The sequence below is a fragment of the Anopheles bellator genome, chromosome 1 (genome assembly GCF_943735745.2).
Source record: "Anopheles bellator chromosome 1, idAnoBellAS_SP24_06.2, whole genome shotgun sequence".
In the NCBI taxonomy this organism is placed as follows: Eukaryota; Metazoa; Arthropoda; class Insecta; order Diptera; family Culicidae; genus Anopheles; species Anopheles bellator.
The window spans coordinates 52631122-52638239 of NC_071285.1; the positions used below are offsets into that span (position 1 = coordinate 52631122).

The 7118-nt window shown below is 51.4% G+C and overlaps 1 protein-coding gene across 3 annotated transcripts in view; it reads right to left on the reverse strand.

The window, feature by feature from the left end:
- LOC131216359 (PDZ and LIM domain protein Zasp-like) overlaps nucleotides 1-650 on the reverse strand; it is a 38746-nt gene extending 38096 nt beyond the window's left edge. For 2 of the 3 annotated variants that reach the window (XM_058210827.1, XM_058210829.1), the window contains exon 1: nucleotides 586-650. The gene's annotated coding sequence lies outside the window, so the exon portion shown is untranslated. The remainder of the gene's footprint in view (nucleotides 1-585) is intronic. The other variant, XM_058210828.1, reaches the window with a different exon arrangement.
- Nucleotides 651-7118: the final 6468 nt, after the last annotated feature.

Below are 7118 nucleotides of genomic sequence, written 5' to 3' on the forward strand. Positions count from 1 at the left end.
TCACGGGTCCGTCACAACGGCCGCACCGCCACACCGGCGTAGGGGATGAACAAAAATGTTTGCTGATTTTTATTTTTAGATTCAACTGAAAATTTCTTTGAAAACCACGGACTCGGCGGGACGGGCTTGTGACGTAATGTGGGACATGCGAGCGCGGGAGGGGGTACACGAAAATCGGACCGCACTATCACTGGGCCAGGATCGTCACAGTAGGTCTGCACTTGATGAGTGATCCTTCAAGATCCCTGAAGGCATCTCCGCACACGAACTAGTCAACAATTTGTCTCATTTTACGAAGGATCTAGTCATCGGTCCCTCAACGTTCCATCCGCTCTCTGTGAGTCGTGAAGCCACCGGAACTACGTTAAGGACTACGACAACGACTCCACAGCATGCGATCCAAAGCACACTCGCCCATCGCTCCGACTTGTACACTAATCTTCTAGTACGTCTTATCGCCTTGTATCGGCTTCACTTTCCCGTTCATAAACTGTTCACATAAAACTGTTCCAATCACAAAACACTTGCTTTGCGGCCTCTTCCAGTGCCGGCTACGAATTCTCAATTCTATAACGCTGCACAGACCACAAACCGCGACTGGCGACTTGATCAACTTGCCCGAAAAATACGCAGCGAACGAAACGCGCAACCGTCCTCGTTGGAAATTTTTGAAAAACAACCCCTCTTTTCGCCTTTCCCTGAACTTTTCTTTTCGCTGCGTTCCCGGGCTCCGTTTTTCTGCGCTCTCTCCTCTCTCGTTTGCTCTGCGTTCCCGGGCTCTGACCGCCTGCCCGTGAGTTACCCGCGGCGCTCTCTCGAGCGCCCTGCGCACGCTCTCGCGCGACTTGCGCATCCAAAAGCGCAACAGGTATCTACAATGTCTAAAAGTTGAACCCCCGGACTTAAAAAAAAAGTCACATGTTTATTGCATTGGAATGACAAACTCGATTTCAATCAAATTGTTTCCCATCGCTAGATATACATTTCTCCCATTTCTGTGCTAATTCGAGGATGCCACACCGAAAGAACTGAAGCAAATCAGTTGGTCATCCAATTTTCGACTTCCTCATAGGAATTAGTAATGCATAGGAATGCACAGGCAATGCGTGTCCGGTCAACTGCTTTGATTGTATTTTGAACCAATTCTGCTCTGTGTCCAGGAGCCACGTTGCCGTACTGTGTCTTTTAACCTATTGTTGCAAACTAAAATTATTTTTTTCGTCATGAAATTTGCCTGATGTCAAAACAAGGTAATGTTGCCTAAATATCATAATTATGGGGACCAAATTCACACTTGGAACCATTTGTTGCACAATCCTATTTCATAGTTTTAGATTTGTTAGGATCGATGGCCAGAGCGAGTGCGACCATCCGACAGGGAGAGAGAGAGGGGATCAGCATCAGGAACCCACAGAAACTCATCGGTTGGTTCGACGATCGCTGCTAGCAGCATATGGATTAGGAGATTAGGGATGCATTTGGGATGGCCACATAAAACGGCTTAGGGGTGGCAGCATGCTGAGCCACTGTCCAGTCGTGCCCGAGCCATGTTTTAGTAACTGCTCCGAAGCATTACTTGATCGCTCGAAGTGGCGCCCTGGTTGATCGTTGTTCGGTTGTTTCACTTTTCAAACAGCCCCAGCTCCCGATGAGTTCGCCCGCGGATCCCCCGCCGATTGCAACATCGTCATCGCACGAGGTTCAGAACGTGCCAAACAGGTTACCGTGAACCGAGAACACAACGAAACGATCAAGCCGAGAAGGAACATCCGTCGATGCTGTGTGTGTCTGTGGAGGTCACCGAAAATTGCGCTGCAAGATTCTCGATGCACGGCTAATCGGAGCGGCTTCCCGGGGCAACATAGTTTTGGAGGGCAACATAGCGTGGCATTCGCGACGGTATGCTTCGAACTTTCCTTTCAATTATTATGAAACTATATTTATCTATTACGGCAACCGAGCTAGCTGATTGTTGTTATCTTCGGGCTGCGGACGCGTGTCGCTAAAAATATCGAACCGTGAACACTTTCATTGTTGCGTGTAGCACCATGTTCAAAAATGCTTCGGTATCATTCATCATCCGGTGAACCGCAAACTCCCATCGTTAAATTGTGTATCCTTCGAAGCTCACATTCCTCCGCATTCTCACTCAATAGGAAGCGGCAATTTCAAGTATTTTGGCACGTTTCGCGTTTTTCGATTTGTGGTGTTGTTGACGTATTATGTTTATTTCATGCATCAACTTTTTCTAGTGGAAAACATCATTTTCTAATGGTTTCTATTTTCGTTTAGATTGTTGAGCATAACAAACAGCGAGAAGTATTAGTTGCAGAGCTAAGTTTCAACGAAAGCGTAAACACATCGTGCTATGGAATCGACCATTTAAAAATTATTTGTCGCAGAATATGTGCAATCAACCATTTTGAAAATATTTACAACCTTCAATCGGATGTGGTTTCGGGCGTCCTGCAGCAAACAGGATGGGGCTCCGGCAACTCCACGACGCCCAATCCGGTGAAGGTACTCCAGGAAGTGCGCATGCCCAGTGAGGAACTGGGTTTGGGTGGGGGTTGATATCCGGGTGTAGTCAGTATTCGAGGTCTGCGATTGGACAACATGTCGACCGGTGAATATGGATACGGTTGCAGCTGAGTAGACATGCATTCATCGTGGGAAATATTTATACACATCAGGACAGGATGCTGCAAATAGTTTATTTTTACCAAATCCTGGATGACAATATTTGTATTAACTAATGATGATGTACAAAGTATTAAATGGAACGAACGGAGACCAAAATACCAATTTAGTTCGTGACCTTGATACGTTTTTTTAAATGTCTCGTTTGACTTAGTAAAATTTTTATCATTCGAATCACTTTGTATGGCTCTTTTTTCAATGGTCAAACTATCTATATTTCCTCCAATATAAATATTTTTAAATATTTTTTTATACAACAATGCATGATTGTATGTTAATATGAATAATTGAATGGCAATGTCAGGAAAAAAGTCATCCCAAAATCCTACACTTCAAACGCATTGTTCTGATTTCAAATATTATATGATTATTAGTGGTAGATTGAAAAAAAGACTCAAAACTTTAAACGCAAATTTGGTTAATTTTGTTGGAATAACTCCGAAAACTCCGAAAGAAATAATTGAATATTTTCAAATTTTATTTCAAGTTAATAAAAGAGATAAGTAAGCATGATAAAAAGCAAAAAGCAGCTACTGAATAACAGTTGATGTTTGTGTTAGTTTTTAATCATTCTTTTTCATTTTTAATAACTTTAATCAGATATGATGGTGATTTATCGAAATAATTTTTCAAAGTCACACTAACTTTTGTCACATACTGTAACTTGCACGCAGGCCCGAGGGCCATGTATGCAAGAAAGCTCAAAAGTTCCAGAAAGTCCCAGAGTGGGCGCAACCAGTAGCTCAATTTCAAACTGTAGCTCATTCTATCGACGGGTTGTTGAGTAACCCCCATTAAAATCGGGGCGTTACGATCGGAACCGACAAGCGCAGGGTTCTGTGAATCATCACTTCGGCACCATTACACGGATTAAAGGACATGAACGACCCCGTTTGAATGAGAATTTAATACTTTGTATACATCATCAGTGCGGCTCGTTATTGATTGCACACTGAGTGGTCCTTTGATTAAGTTCCATTCCGTTGCTTTGTATGTGGTGGGGCTAGTAACGGCGAATTTAAATTTGATGTTCCGGCTCCTGCCATTCGGTGGCGTAAGGGACACCGGAAAAAGGCCACCGAGTGAGTGCCGGAGTGCCCGACATGCCGGAACGGAGGCCGCGGGGTGGGCGAAGCTTTTTCGTCCCACTTTCGGTGCAGTGCCTCTGTTGTGACCGGAATGAGCGTGAAACTGTGCGGTGTCGCGGTGGTGGTGCTGGTCTCTCATTCGTCGGGAGAGCGGTCGTGAAAAGTGGCAACCTTGTGCACTTCCAGCACCAGTGAGCGATACTCTCGCTCGCGCTCGGCCACTGACAGCAAATCACAATCGGTGATCGACCAGAGAGCGGAGAGCGTTCCGAGAGTCGGTGCGCTACCCACACAAGCGAACGAACGGGCGAACTCGGAAAAATCGTTGCCCACCGAAGCCACAGTTCGCCACAGTTGGGCCAGTGAGTGAGCGTCGAGGTCAGCAGGTAGCAGCAGTGCGTTTTCCTCCGCGTGCTAGGTCCTCCGAGAAGTTTTCGCGAGCGCTACCCACAGCCGTCGCTGTGAGGAGGACAAGGTGTGTGGGTGTGTGCGTGACTGTGTAGGTGTTGGGTGTACGTGTGCCGTGTGCGGGAATCGCACGATTCGCACTAGTTCCGGGGAAAGTCGCTTTCCAGAGTCCGGAACTCGGACGGGAACTAGTGCCCGCACCGAAGGACTCCCATAGTTTGCTGGGTTTTTTTTCCGCTTCTCGCTGTTAAGTAACCAGCCAGTGAATGGTTTTGCCACCCCAAGACCCATCGGCCCCGAAACTCTAGTGTCCGTGAGCACATTCGCATACTAATTGGCACTCGGGCCGTTTGACGGAGTACAGCGAGGTGGAGAGACCTCTCGACCTCTCGAGGATATAGGTTTCCGGTTCGTTGGCGTGTGAATGGTAGCGAGTCGTTAATGCCAAATTTTGCTGCGTCCCGGAAGTCTCCTAGGGAGAGGCCAGGGGCCAGGGGTCGGGACTAGGGCAGAGTGAGGCTATAGTGGACGAACTTCTGCACCTGCCATCATCATCATCATCATCGCCACCATCATCGTTATCGCCGCACGCTTTATCATCTCAATCGCACATCCTCGCCAACCACTATCACCGCAACTAGGGCACACTCCCAGACGCGGCCACCAATACAGTCGGGCGGACCGTTTCCAGGAGTTCCCCTGGCTGGCTGGCACGGCCCAGGCTCACCCACTCAACACACTCAGCGTACATATGAGCACACGACCCCAACACACAGACATTCAGACGCAGACAAACAGCACGCACCGGACCAGGATACACGGTGACAGAGCGTTGACAGCGTGCTATGCGCCTGGGGCTACCTCCGATACCGACTTCCCACCCGGTTCACCGGTCGTGCATAGCGGGCAGACCTCAAAGACCTCATTGTGGCCATCCAATCTGATCCTTACACTCGCCCGCAGTCCCCTTCGCAGAGGAGGGTAGGCAAAAACAGGAACGGATGACTAAGTGCCGTCTAAGTTCATTCAGGCAGCCTCACATATGATTTCGTGAGACGGTGTGCGTGAGAGAGTTGGAAATCAATCGCAGCGACTGCGGGACATTGGAGAGACACATGCTACCCATACCGGAGCAGCAGTGACTAGTAGTAGCTGCTCCGCGGTGAGTTTGTTGCTCAGTCGGGGACGAAACGGCTGCGAAAAGCTTGAGCCCACGTGTCTGTGTGGGTCAGGGTAGGCGAGCGAATCGAAGGCGAACCTAGAGGGGGGGACACTCACGAGTGCCCGTTCGATCCCTTTACCACTACGGCCTACTAGTGGCGCTCGGGTACTACTTCCGAGTGGCCGTGAGCGTAGCGAAGAGAGAGAGAGAGAGAGAGAGCGAGAGCGAGCGCTCCATGTTTTGTGTTCCTTTTTTTCCTTTTCCTCCTTTTCGGTGTGCTGTGCCGTGCTCTCCGTACCAATCCAGTGACCTCGCAGTACGCATGAGTGATGTTATCGATTGATTGCGCACGCAAACCCTTTGCTCGTCGCGCCATCTCGCAGCAGCAGCAGCAGCAACAGCAGCAGCGCAAGCAGCAGCAGCAGCAGCAGCACTAGTCGCAGCCGAAGAATCAGAAACACGTTCCGTAAAAATGCTGCTGCGTTCGCTGCTACTACCGTGGTGGTGCCAGTAGAGTGGTGCGTTCTCGAATGCCGATTGTCCGGCCCGTCCGACCAGCCGTTGCCGTTGCGGTCGGGGGAGGCAGCTAGCCGCGACACGGCACGGGTGCTGTTAACAGGCGGGGAGCGGGGCTAAGAAAAAACCCTGGCACCCTGTCCCGACTCGGACTCTCGGTGGTCCTCGGATCCTCGGTCTCTCCGAGCCCCGGCCCGGTCCCGGTCCCGGGTGATTCCTGATTCCTCTGTGCTGACACGGTGATTGTGGGCCCACGGTTCGGTTCTTCGCGTATCACCCACCTCTACCCAGATCTTCCCCCGCCACCTACTAGTGTGTGTGTGTGTGTCTGTGTGCCTGTCTGTGTGCGTCAGTGCGAGTGTCCAAATCCGGTCCGGTGTCCGTGTTTCGTGTCCAGCGTTTCCAGGGTCGGTCGGAAAGTGAGCCTACCTGGCCTGGCCTGGGCTGGCGTGCGGGGACGGGGCCCGTCGGTGGGCGGGATAGTGCTGTTGTGGGGTTCGGTGTGTGCGTATGTCGGCGAGGCGTACTGTTGGCAGCGCGGCTGATGGCAAGATGGCCGCAGGCGGGCCACGCTCCGGTTGCTAGTGCCTGCTGCTGTCCCCGGTGCTGAAGTGGAAGTGGTCAGACGGTGGGGGGGTAGGGTGCCTCCCGGCCCGAAGATGCTCCCGGCCGTGCCCGTGATCCGTGATGTGATGATGTTACCGCAGCAGTCGATGGTGCCGATCGTGTCGCTGGCGATGATGATGATGATGATGATGATGGTGGTGAAGAGCAAGTCACTAGAATCGTTCGTGTCGCAATCGCTACTAGTGCCAATGGTGAAAGTGTTCCAACAACAACAGCAACAGCAACAGCAGCAGCAGTCACAGCAGCAGCACCAATGTCCGCAGCCAGCGGCGCAGCGCCCGCAGCAGCCGTCGTCTCCAGTAGTGCCGTGCAGTGTCAGTAGCGCGTGTGTCGCCCGCGTGAGTGCGGGCCGTCAGTGCGGGCCCTCAGTCCCGTGTGCGGCGCGGCAGTAGAGCGACCGTCCAAGCGACCCGTCCCCCGGGCCACAGGAAGTGGCAGCAGCATCAGCCGCAACGGCAGGAGCAGCAGTAGCAACAGCGGCAACGGGACGGACGCTCGCGCACGGACGGTGGAGGAAGATGATGGGGCCATGAGCCCGAGCCCCGAGGTCGTCACGAGTCGCAAGTGCGTCTCAAGCGGGCCTGCACCATGCTAGCGCCGCCGAACCCGAGGTCAAT